At 40.9% G+C, this 13,110-nt stretch overlaps 1 protein-coding gene across 4 annotated transcripts in view; it reads right to left on the reverse strand.

Moving 5' to 3' along the window:
* The window catches only part of PLD1 (phospholipase D1), a 208,444-nt gene that overhangs the window by 152,129 nt on the left and 43,205 nt on the right, over positions 1-13,110 (reverse strand). The gene's annotated exons all lie outside the window — the stretch shown is intronic.

Genomic DNA, 13,110 nt, shown 5'->3' on the forward strand with positions numbered 1-13,110 from the left:
AAAAAATATATTGGGACTTCCTAGGTGGCACAGTGGGTAAGAATCCGCCTGCCAATGCAAGGGGACACGGGTTCAATCCCTGCTCCAGGAAGATACCACATGCCGCGGAGCAACTAAGCCTGTGTGCCACAACTATTGAGCCCATGTGCCGCAACTACTGAAGCCCATGCGCCTAGAGCCCGTGCTCTGCAATGAGAGGCCACTGCAATGAGAAGCCCACGCACCACAACAAAGAGTAGCCCCTCTCACCACAACTAGAGAAAGCCCGTGTGCAGCAACGAAGACCCAACACAGCCAATAAAATAAATAAATAAATAAATTTATTTCAAAAAATATGTATCAATACTCAAAGGAAGAGCAAGTAATTTTTCTTGATCCAGGAATAATCAGCAACAAAAATCATTTTTACATTTATTTTTGTTACATACAATAAACATAAACTACTACTTATAACCGAAAAGACCAGGGGAAAAGACATTGTCAAAACACTTAAAACAATCTATCGATTCCCACATTGAATATTGCTTTAATTCCACTGTTTTCACTACCAGAAGTCTCTGCTGGGTGAGATTATTATTTTTTCACAAACATAATAATCACATCGGGAAGTTTCTGCTGAACTAGTATCTTTTTAAGAAATTACAAAAGTGTGTATCACAAAGAGAACTACTATAAGCTCAGTAAAAGCATGCAAGTCTCAACAACTAGAGAAACAATTAGATACAGAAAAGACAAATTCTGGGTCAGTGATTATTTCCTTTTCAAGACAGGGTTCAAAAGAAAGGTACAAAAGATAGGCGAAAAGTAGCGATACCCAACTCCTCATAAGCACACACGCGTTTGTGCTGGGTGCTTGTTGGAAAAGAGGCAGGGTGTAATTTTTTTTAGTCTTTATTAGAAAAACAAGTGAGTTCATGCAAAGACAGAGTCCTTTTGAAATCACTTGAAAAGGTAGATACCAAAGTGGAAGGCAGGCGTATGCTCAGCATACGATCCATGGGAAGCTAAGACAACTACGCCCAGCCTGTGATCTCATTCAGTTTTAACTGACCAAGCAAAACAACCCGGCTGATAGGAAACAAAACAAAAACCTGTCCTTCAATTTTTATCCTCAGAGATAACTCGCTGAAACCCACCAAACGTAACTCACTTTCAGTTTGAAGTTAAAACATGTTGAATCCACTGTGACTCAGCACACGGGTTTCACTTACTGCAAGTTGTCTGAAACCAGGTTGGCTTTAATATGGCTCTCTAACATAAGAAACAGCCAATGAATTAGGCACGGAACTAGGCAGAAAGAGTACTGGCCTCAGAGCCAAAGTTTTAGATCTAATCTCAGCTCTGGGGACTCCCAAAAAGCCCAGTTTGATCTCTGTTGAAATTAAAGAGTTGTCTTTGAATTTTTACACACCTACATGCCGGGCATGTAGTAGATGTTCAAGAAATGCTTTCTGAATTATCACTACGAATAGCTAACATTTAGCAAGCACTTACTAAGTAAGTACTTCATACCCATTATATCATTTAATCATTACAATAACCCTATAAAGTAGATTTTCATATTATCTGCATGTCGCAAACTCAGAAACTGAGGTTTAGAGAGATTAGTAATGTGCCCATGGGACTCAACTGCTGAGTGGCAGAGAGGGGACCTCAGGGCCCAAGATTCTTGATGACTGTGCACTTATGCACCACTGCCCCCCTGAACTCAACTGGGCACCGGCCAAAGCAATCATGGTCATCAATGAACATATGAGGCTCCTCCAATTTAATGTTTGTTTTATTTCTTGCTTTTCCCCACCACCTGCCTTCCTGGGAGTACTGACTGTAAAAACCCTTGGGATCCTTGTTACTCCAAACGTGGTCCGTTGAGCATAGATATCACCCTGAAACTTGTTGGAAATGCAGAATCTTAGCCATATCCCAGAAACAGAATCTGCGTTTTAACAAGATACCCAGGTGATTCAGAGGGACCTCAGTTTGAAAAGCACTGGCTTACACTGCCTCCAAAACAATACACATTATGACAGGAGGAAAGAAGCTCTGAGAAGGAAAATACAACAGAAATGTTATAGTCAGTGAGAACAAAACCAGCTTGCTACGGCTGTGTCAGGACTTAATTCACTTAGACAATGGTGAATTAAGGTTCACACAGAGGGATCCCCTGGTGGCGCAGTGGGTAAGAATCCACCTGCCAATGCAGGGGATGTGGTTCGAGCCTTGGTCCAGGAAGATCCTGCATGCTGCAGAACAACTAAGCCCGTGCGCCACAACTACTGAGCCTGCGCTCTAGAGCCCATGAGGCACAACTACTGAGCCCACATGCCACAACTACTGAAACCCGTGCCCCTAAAGCCTGTGCTCTGCAACAAGAAAAGCCACCACAATGCGAATCCCACGCAACACAACAAAGAGTAGCTCCCACTCGCTGCAACTAGAGAAAGCCTGCGCACAGCAACAAAGACCCAACACAGCCAAAATAAATAAAATAAAAATAAATAAATAAATTGAAGAAAAAAAAAAGGATTCACACAGATACTTATAAAGGACCTATAAAGATGCCTAGGGAATTGAGGATAGAGACAATGGCTGAATCTATAGGGAGCATATCTCTAGTTCCACACCCTTCTAAAATCTCCAAACCTGTGTTTTTAGAAGCACGTAGCAAATAAAAATATATTAAGCCTTTGGCAAATACTGACTCTCTCATCAGGTGAAAGGTAGAGCTGTGCTATGGATTGATAAAACTCAAGACCTGTATGACATTACCACCTTCGTTCACAATCCAGGAGTCACTTCCTAACAAGGTAACTTTATCCTTTTGACTGTTCATACATTTTTTTGAGTGCAACACCGACGTCAACGGAAATTTGAGCTATTTCAATATGGTCTATGATTTTCTTTTCAAATCACATACCTACATTTATAGACAAGAAGTACAGGACAGCAACTGTCCTCTCACAAGAGATATGAGTTATGTTGTGCTATGAGTCAGAATCTGAAGAAGCATCTGAAGGAGTTAATTTTTACTCACCATTTCTCACCCATTTAAAGAGTTATAAAACCCCAATAACTTCACATATAAAAGCCATGCACGTAACTCAAAGTTATCTTAGTAAGAAGTGAAACGTATAGTTGACTTTTTTCTTTATTCCCGCTTTTAAAATAAAAAATAAATTCCATTCCTCTCCTCGTTGCAATTCTATGCTTCCCAGAGAGAATGCACTACCCACAGGGGGAGATCCCTTCTCTTCTTCAGTTCTAGCCAGTTCGTCATTTGAAATCTACTAGGCAGGTTCTTCTCCTTAAAGTCTCCAACTATATATTCTTGACACTTTCTGCTTCCTGCCTGTCTTCCTCTATGGAGAACTAGAACAATTCGAATGCATTTCTTGCTCATTAATCATGCAGATATCTCCTCCAAGGCTTGCTGTCACCACAATGCATCTAAAAAGAGAACTGCTTTTAATTCTCAACCCACTTACTCTGTTACCATCATGAATTGTCCTCTGGATTCAGAGATTTTCTACAAACTGCGTCAGATAACCCAGGGTGTTACAATAAAGGCACGGGGAAGACTTGGGTATGCTCAAAGTCAGAGGGCAAGCAGGAAGAAGAGCAAAAGTTAGGGCAGCGTGGCCCCCGAGGATTCTGACTCAGACAGGAGTCCAGAGGCCACGGAAACAGGAAGGCACATATTAACTACAAAGAAGCACTGAAGGGGCCTGAGTCACCCAATGATGGGGGATTCAGGGACTTGAGGAGTCCCACGGGAGAATCAAAAATACGTAAATTTCCCACAACAGACCCAAATTCCCAATCTCAGTGAGGCCGGTAATGGCCTATATTGAAAACCAGCTACGACTGTGTTAAACCAACCTCAGAGCTGGTGGCATTGTTAATGAATACACCGCTTTTGGACATAATTTACTAATACATTTGTAGAGTCACGAAATACTTATCGTCTTTGATCTGGTGACCACAGTCCAAAAATACAGAAAAAGGGACATACTAGAAAGTGGTTCACTGCCAAGGACAAATGCAGACATCTGCATTTAGGTTTAAACACTCACAGGTACAGGCTGGGGTTGCCCAGATTGGCAGCTGTTTTGTGAAAAAGCCCTGGGGATTTGGGATGAACCAGCTTCACTTCAGGGCTGCTTAGGAGGGGGCAGCAAGAATAGCGGAAGCACGCACCGCAGTCAGCAGAGCTGCGTCTGACTCGGTTCTCCCTTCTACAGTCTGCAGCAAGTCCCTCAAATTCTCAAGCTTGGGCTCCTGGTCTACAGAATGAAGATATGCTTCCTTGATTCTAAGATGTGCTTTCTGTTCCCCTTCCCCCAACAGACATTTTAACTTTTCTGAAACTGGCATGACTCCTGCATCTTACATCTCCATTTAATGTGATGGCATTTTCCTCCCTCTATTTTTCCTTGAAAAGCGGAAATTTAACTGATGGTGTATCTTGCCATGAACAGTGTCTTAGAATCAAGGAAATACAATAGTAATGCCAACCTCAGTATTGTTGTGAAGATTAAATGACATCACATATATAACGCACTTTGGCACGTTGCCTTGACAATAACAACTGTCCCCCCAAAATGGCACATGTTAACATTATTTTTTAAGAACCAATGCACTCTTAGATACATTATCAGAAGGGCAGTACCAGGAAAGCAGCCAGTAATCCCCGCTTGCTGGTCAGTCTACACTTGGAGTACTGCATTCAGTCTGAGGATCACAGAACAATAAAGGCAACCACGGATACTCAAAGAATAGGGACCGGGTTGGAGAAGTCTGAAAAACGTGACATTATGAGGAATGGCTGAAACAATCTGGAGTTTTTAGGCTGAACAAAAATGAGAAGCCTTTTGAACATATCAAGACCTGTGGGTGTGAGTAGATATTTCCTCTGCGGTTCCAGCAGACAGAGCTGGAACACAGGGGTGGATATTCTAGAGAGGCCCATGTGACATCAGCATAAAGGAGAACTTTCTAACACTTTGAGCTCTGCAGAAGTGAAAGAGTCCTGGTGAATGGAGAGCTTCCTAAAACAGGAAATGCTCCAGCAGTGCCTGGCCAGCACCGTGTCAGCCCTCTCCAGAAAGGCCTCCTTCTTGGTCTCAGAGGCTGCACCCTGTGTCCTCGTCAGCTTTAGAATACCACGCCTGACTCTTCCTCCTCCAAACCCTGGTCAGACGTCTGGAGACCACTCAGAGCAGAAATAGCCCGCTCGGCCTCCACCAGCTTGGGTTCCACTGTCTTGGCTGGGAAAAGTTAGCACAAAACCACGAAACCAGCAAAAAGTGAAGGGAGGAGAAAATGGATTCACTGGGGTGTCTAGTATTGTAGCAACTCACACGGGAGGTAAAGATGCAGTTTGGATGAAGGCTGACAGATTCAAACTCAGGTGGCAAGAGGCAGTACCAGCGCCTGACCTACTCCATGTAGAATGTTCTGCTTTCAGCCCTAATGAATCCATTTAAGGTGCAGACCAGTTTTACCAATGACAGCAAAGCCTTGGTGAGATCCACATTCTTTCCTTCAGATGTAGGCCAGCTCCCTTCTTGCCCCAGTGACATACTTTTTCTTAAATTAACCCTCTATCCATGCTTTAGGGAATAACCTTTATACATACTCCATGAAAAACTGCCAAGATCCCAGATTAAAACAGAAGCATAACTTTGGACTGTATCTTCTTATCAACATTTATGAACCCTGGGTTAAGCTTCCTATGAACTTTGTGATTCAACTATATTGTCAATGTTGCAATCACTTTATCTAAATCTCTCTGAGCAAATGTGGTAAGTACCAACCTTTCCCAACAAGAGTACCTGGCTTACATCAGGCGATTAGTGGACACATTTACCAGGTGAAAATGAATGGCTCAGTAACTAACTGAAGAACCTCAGTCTTATTCCCCAGATGGTGCTACTCTGGGTCCAAGAGAAGCCACAGGGATGACGCACCCCTCGGTTAGCCCAGGTTTACCTACACATCTTTGGTCACAGATAGTTCTTACAATGGATACCTCTGTAAAACCAGATGCAGTTAGGAATCCATATGACCTAAAATTAAAATTCTCTCTTCCACAGTGTTAAGCATTTGCCACGCGTCAGGCGCTAGAATGGAGTCTGGGAGCACGAAGGTCAACAGCTCTCATCAGGGGTTCACAGTCCAGGGAAGGAGACAAGCTTTTCACAGCTAATTCCCAGAGTGTGAAGAGAACTGCAGTAAGAGCCCAGAGGAGCAAGTGCTCAGCCTGGGGTTTGGGGGCAGCTACTGCTGGAAAAGCACACTGGAAAAAGGATCTTGACAACCGCATAGGAGTTCACTGAGCATACCTGAAGGGAAAGCACAGACCAATAAAAAGGAACAGTTACAGTGTGTTGGACTCTGTAACCTAAATAAGAATAAAATTATCCTTGCGTGTTTGAGCAAGAGAGTGAGGCAGGGTGAGGGCCATGAAAACTGTTTTCAGGTATCTGGGGGACTATCTGATTAGGTGTTTGCTTCTCTATGCAGAAGGTACTATGAGAATGGGAAAGGGAGGTGCTTAGGAGAGAGCACATTTCAGTTTAATATATATGAGAACATTCTTTTAAAAAAAACTATTAACAAAGAAACTGGTTGCCTGGAGTAGACAAGCTTAATTCATAATTATGCAGTTTTGGAGTCACTTTGGGGTCTACTTCTAGCTTAGCTCATGGTAGGTGCTTAATAAACAGTGGCTGTCCATACTGTGAGATGGTGTGAGTTCCACAGTGTGAGTTCCATCACCACACCGAGCTGTCATCTCCGGTTGTGACTCATGCACGGGGTATGCAACAAGGTCCCTCCCAGGTCCCAGCCTGGGGCTCTCATTTGATTGTCTCTGCCCACTTCTGATCTGGCAGTATTCCCTCAGCTCACTAGGAAAGACACTAAAGCAAAGTCCATTCGTAACCTGCTATTTAAATGTTAGCTCTCATTACTACTGTTACGATTATTTCCTCTGATACTGTCCTTCTACTAACTTTATCATCCCTGGTTTTGTTTTATTCCTGCGAGAGACAGAGAGAGAGAGAGAGAGAGAGAGTGTGTGTGTGTGTGTGTTTTTAATGGTTTGCAAATATTCTTGCAGGCCAACTCAAATCCTTAGTAGGACATAGGTGAGGTCAGAAAAAATGAAATAAAATAACTTCTACAGTTTATTATAAGTGACACGAATAACAACAAGAGGCAACATTCACTTAATGCTCACTATGCATCCGGCACGGTGGGAGGCCTTATATATACATTATTTCATTCCATACTCATAAGAACTGTAAAAGGTAAGTGCTAGTATTATAATCCCCATTTTATACATAAGAAAGTTGAGTCTCAGAGAAATCAAGTAATTCACTCACGGTCCCAACTAATAAGCAGTGGTGTAACCTAACAATTTTGCAACATAACCTACAACAGTCTCACACTGATGGGTACGTATTTTAAAAATTTTCCCACATATTTTAAAATTTTCAATACTGAATATTTTTTATCTGAATCGTGAATGCAAAGACTCCAGAAAACAAAATAAGCCATTTATTCTAGTAAATAACGTGACAACACTGAGTTCATTTGGTCTCAATCTCACACTTCGGGACACTGTTGAGAAGAAAGGGCCCACAGAGTAACCAGGTCATGTTCACCTAAGTGGTCTTTGAGCCTCAAATTAAAATTTCCAGCTTTCTCACCTAGTGTAAGATTCTATTCATATGAAATGTTCAGAATGGGCCAATCTAGAGAGGCAGGAAGAAAGAAAAGTGGTTGCCTAGGGCCGAGGAAAAAGAAAGTAGATACAAGGTTTCCTTTGGGGGTGCTGCAAGTGTCCTAAAATTAGATTATGGTGATGGTTACACAACTCTGTAAATACACCAAAGAACACAGAATTGTACACTTTGAAAGGGTTAACTTTGTGATGTATAAATTATGCAATATCAATAAAGCTGTTAAAAAATAATTGCCAGGGTTCAGTATCCAGTGGTCTCTAGTTACTCCTTGTGGCTGCTGTCTTCCAGAACAAACATGGAAACCAGATGTGCATTAAGTAAGCCTTTACCCAAGAACAAAATGTTCGAACAACAATGATGAGAATAAAGACCATGCCTGTGAAGCTGGTGAGTTTTCCTTGGAAGCCCTAATGAGCCTTCAGCTTCTTTCTCCAATGTCATTAGGTAAGTGCTGAATGGTATTAGCTTTTGATTTTTATCAACTCAGGAAAAATGGAAATATAACTTCATTCCTCATTACTAAAATGTTTGTAAGTCGACAGAATGAAATATTAAAAACAGCAGCAATAGGGGAATCAAAAGACCTCAAAAGGCCCCAAAAGACTCCAATCAAGTCAACTAGAACCTTGTGACCTTGGGACTCAATCATTCTGAGCTTCGGGGACCTCATCTGTAAAAGGAGCAAGATGAAGAATGAAGTCAACTACTCCAAGGTTCTCTTCCACCGTCACTATTCCAGTCAGATCATATCTTCTAAGGAGTGTCTCATTATATTGACTTGTCCCATTTTAAATGTCAGCAACTGCCCTTTGACCAAAGAAGAGTCATCAAAACCTCTGGACGCAATGGAAATCCATGAAAGTGTCTTTCCTAGACTGATGCTTCAAGTATTTAAGTGAGCATCTTCCCACATCCCTTATTAAATAAACTATCTATCTTATAATTTGATTAGGTATAATGTCTGATTAAGATTTTAAACCTAGTGCATAAAAATCAAAAGGCTGTTTCCTAAAATAACACTTAAATGCAGCAAAATAATTGCTCTCCAAAGTAAAAATACTCTCTCCTTTATAAAAATTGATCTGCCTCAACTCTAACCTGTCACTCCAAATCGGTTTTAATTTTTATTATAAAAATAATAAATTCTTCTTAAAGGAAACTTTAAATTCACAAACTATTTGAGGAAAGTAAAATCACTCTTAGCGCTAACCTTAAATAGATTTTGGATGATGTTAACTTACTATTAAATTTTTGTATATCGTTTTCATTTTTCTCTCTCCAAGAATAGTTTATATTTTTCAAACATAAAGGAATCATATTTTTAAACATTAATATGCAGAAAAGTATTAGGCGAACATTAAAACTGCCAGAAATTCCCACCTTTAAAATAATTCGTAAATCCCTATTAACTCAAGGTGACCACCCATTCTGCTACCTCCCTAAGCATGACACATACAGAGACAGGTATATTTTAAATGTGACCAAGTATGTGATACACAAATAGTTTGATATCCAGTGTTTTAACTTAAACATATGTCATCATCGTTTCCTCCAATTATAATTTTTCCTAAGTAAAGCTGTAATAGTTTCACAATGACCCATCATGCAATTTTCTTCTTCTAGTGTATGTTTTGATTATTTCCAACCTTTCATGACAATAAATAATACTGCAATGAGTATTTTTGTAGCTAAAGCTCTTGCACTCCTACCTGGAAAATTCCAATCTATTGCCCTATTCCTTTAGGAAGAGAAAGTGCTTCCCCATCCAGAGGTCAGAATTCTTATCGTTTAATTTCTTTTCTTTCTTTCTTTTCTAAAATGTAACTCCTTAACCCATGGACTGTATTTTTACATAGTTTTAAAGATTCCAAACTTATTTGTCACATGTTTAAGTTTTGGCCAAATCTAGAGTAAGTTATTTGCCCAACGTTTCCAAATGCACATTTTTTGTTTTTAAAGGAAATACATGTCTCATATCCTTGGCTTTCCACTAAGCCTCAGAAAGCCTTCAGGACTGACAAAATAACCAGAGCTTTGATTATCAGCAGGAAATCATACTGGGCAGGGATGAAGAGGACCCTCATACAGGCCAAGTTAAAGCTAAACCATCAAAAGGTCCAAGTTCGAGCCTTAGTGCTTTTATTATTTTAGCCTTAAAAAATCTCAAAGGTTCCAAGATGACCTTGTATCGTTAAAAGACAGTTTTCGAAGCCATGGGCTTATTCCCCATGGGGACTGGTCACCACTGGTCTCATTTGCTGACCATGAGCAAGCTCCACATTCTGCCATCGGTCACTGGTTCTTGCCCCTGGTCACCAGCCAAACACGTGAGAAAGCAGAGTACAAGCTCACCCCCCACCCGGTGGAAAAAAGAACACAGAAAGATGCCTTACTGGTTGACAGCCGGTCAGCAGCAGCATCCTTGGGTAGGAAGAGCAGCACAGATATCAGTATTTACATCGTTGCTGCTCAATAATAAGAAAGATTGGATATTTCCCAAAGACATCAACTTCTCATACCATGTTTTCCCCACCACAGCACCCCGCTGAGGCACAATACTAACAGCTATGACGTGGGACAAATTATGTACCTTCCCTGGGACACTTTCATCAACTGTAAAATGGGGATAATAAAGACAAATGACCTCTTGGGATTGTTGCAAGGATTAAAAAAGAGGTTTAGAACAGGCACCGCCCTTAGGAAATGGTTGTTGAGTGTTAGTTACTATCACCACTCCCTCTACTATGCCTGCCATGAGTACTAACATCACCAACCCCAGAAATGCCAGAGGTCAAACTTAAATTGGCTTCTTCAGAAGGAAAGAGGGAATCGAGGAAGTCGATGGTCAGATCAGCCCTGGAGCAGAATCTGTCTTCAGGCTCTGCAATCCCTCCGGGAAGGTAGCACGTACTCTCATCACTGAAATAGTGAATTTCGGGGATGGGTGGCATCACAGCCTCCCTTGCTTTCTGCCCCACTTTCTGATACGTAAACACAAGACCCATGCATGTCGGCACCTTCAGTGAGCAGGGTTAGCAGCAAGAACTCTGTGGGTTAGGCATGAAAAAGGTAGGGGTGACCATACATGAGTCTGACAAGGCCAGAAGCTGCAAATCAAGAGCCGACAGCTCCCCAAACATGCATCTCGAGGATCAAGACTGTGGGCGGGAATGAGAGTGATTTGGGGTGTGAATGGAACCAGCCCACAGGGGAACATTTATCATAAAGGTTCAGCAGTCAGAAAACCCACTCCTAACATCAGGATGCCTCCCAGTTATTCACTTCTTTCCTCTGAGTCCTTATCTTCTACTGACATTCAATCTTCCTGAAGTTTCGGGTGGGGGCCAATTCGTGTTAAAATAATTTGCCCAAGGATTTGTCTCCAACTTCAAAACTCAGATTCGTTTTAAAAGAAAAGAAGGATCACATGCTTCTGGATCATCAACTATGTTCATAACCATCTTATATTTATGAGGCATCTAGAGGACTTTTCACTGTTAACAAGAAAGCATGTTGGATAAAAATTAATCGGTTAATATTCATAGTGAGGGGGATGGACCTAGAGTCTGTCATACAGAGTGAAGTAAGCCAGAAAGAGAAAAACAAATATTGTATGCTAACACATATTTACAGAATCGAGAAAAATGGTACTGATCAACCTAGTGGCAGGGTAGGAATAGAGAATCAGATGTAGAGAATGGACTTGAGGACACCAGGGGGAGGGGAAGCTGGGACGTAGTGAGAGAGTAGCATCGACATATACACACTACCAAATGTAAAATAGATGGCTACTGGAAAGCTAATACAGAGCACAGGGAGACCAGCTTGATGCTTTGTGAAGACTTAACAGTGTGGGATAGGGAGGTTGGGAGGGAGGCTCAAGAGGGAGGGGATATAGGCATATATGTATACATGTGGCTCTTTCACTTTGTTGTACAGCAGAAACTGACACAATAATGTCAAGCAATTATACTCCAGTAAAGATTTTTAAAAAATTAATCAGCTCAAAGCTTAACCTGATATGAAATGGGAAAAATGCCCGTCTCTGCTTGATTTTAGCCGAAAGGCAGAGATATAACAAAACTAAACCAGTCTGGCAGGATGAGAACAAGAATTGCAATGTGTGTGCCAAGACTGGAATCAGGAAGAAGATCTGCTTCGATCCCAAATTACAGATTTCTGTTGTAGTCCTTTTTTCCCCTCATGTTTGGAGGAGGCCTTATTGTAATGAATATTCTTCGGGAAAACCCTAAAATCTGGTTTTAAGGGAGTTTCCCCTCTTCTTCTATCCTTTGCCACACTGTTTATTTCTGTTTCTAATCAGTAGTGGTTTGTTACCATCTGATTTCTTCTGTAGAAGAAAAGGCTGTGAAACACTTGGGAACACAGGAACTGAGGCCTACCAGACAAAACTGAGCTTTAGGCGAGCTTTTTAAGACTTTTATCTATGCCAGCTAAGCATAAACATGTAATCAACAAGTAAAATGTCTTAACACTGTCCTTTAAAATCATTGAGCAGCTACAATCAGATTGACAAGTCTTCTTTAAAATTTTAAGTTAATAGCATTTAATAATTAACAATAGCATATATGTAGTACTAGTATATATTAAGCAAGTGACAGCAATCTCTGTTTTTTTTTGGATTTACTGTTGAAACTATCTGCAGAGACGGGGCAATAATGCAGCTGTACAATTGTGTCTTGCGGGGGATAAAGTACAGTCAACTTTGCAATCCTGAGACGGCACGCAGCCATAACTTTACAACTTCAGCCTGAGCAGACACAGGACTGGGGTCTTTAAAGTTTAGCAAATTGCTTCAAAGATTTCTTTAAGTACCTATTTTTGTCTCCCTTCTCTCTCAACTTTATATTTTTAAGCCGAGGAGAACAAGAGAAAATACACCCTTTCTCAAACACTGTATTTCCCAACAGGAAAAAAAGAGGAGATTAAAATGGCAATAACAGAAGCATATTAGCATATTTTAAAACACCAGGGCTTAACTTGAACTAAAGCATACATAAAATAACACAAAAGCAGTATATTCCATAAATATATTGCAAACTTGAAAACATCATCAAATCAAACTACGTACTCTTGTGAAACAATTTCACGCGGGGATTGCTTTGGTGCCAAGTGAACAAAGGTAAAATAGCTCTCTAGATGCCTAAGTTAATGAAATTAAGGAAGATAGTCTCTTGATACTTCACTTTACTGACTTCAAGACTATTAGCGATACTTTTTGTGTTACAAGCCACACTCAGTTTTGACAGTCATATTTATTCCTAGAGTAATCTCGGATCGTGAGGAATCACTTAAGAATAAAAACAGTGATGACTAAGAAAGGATTCGGTCCAGCTTG

This window comes from Hippopotamus amphibius, chromosome 6 (genome assembly GCF_030028045.1).
Source record: "Hippopotamus amphibius kiboko isolate mHipAmp2 chromosome 6, mHipAmp2.hap2, whole genome shotgun sequence".
In the NCBI taxonomy this organism is placed as follows: domain Eukaryota; kingdom Metazoa; phylum Chordata; class Mammalia; order Artiodactyla; family Hippopotamidae; genus Hippopotamus; species Hippopotamus amphibius.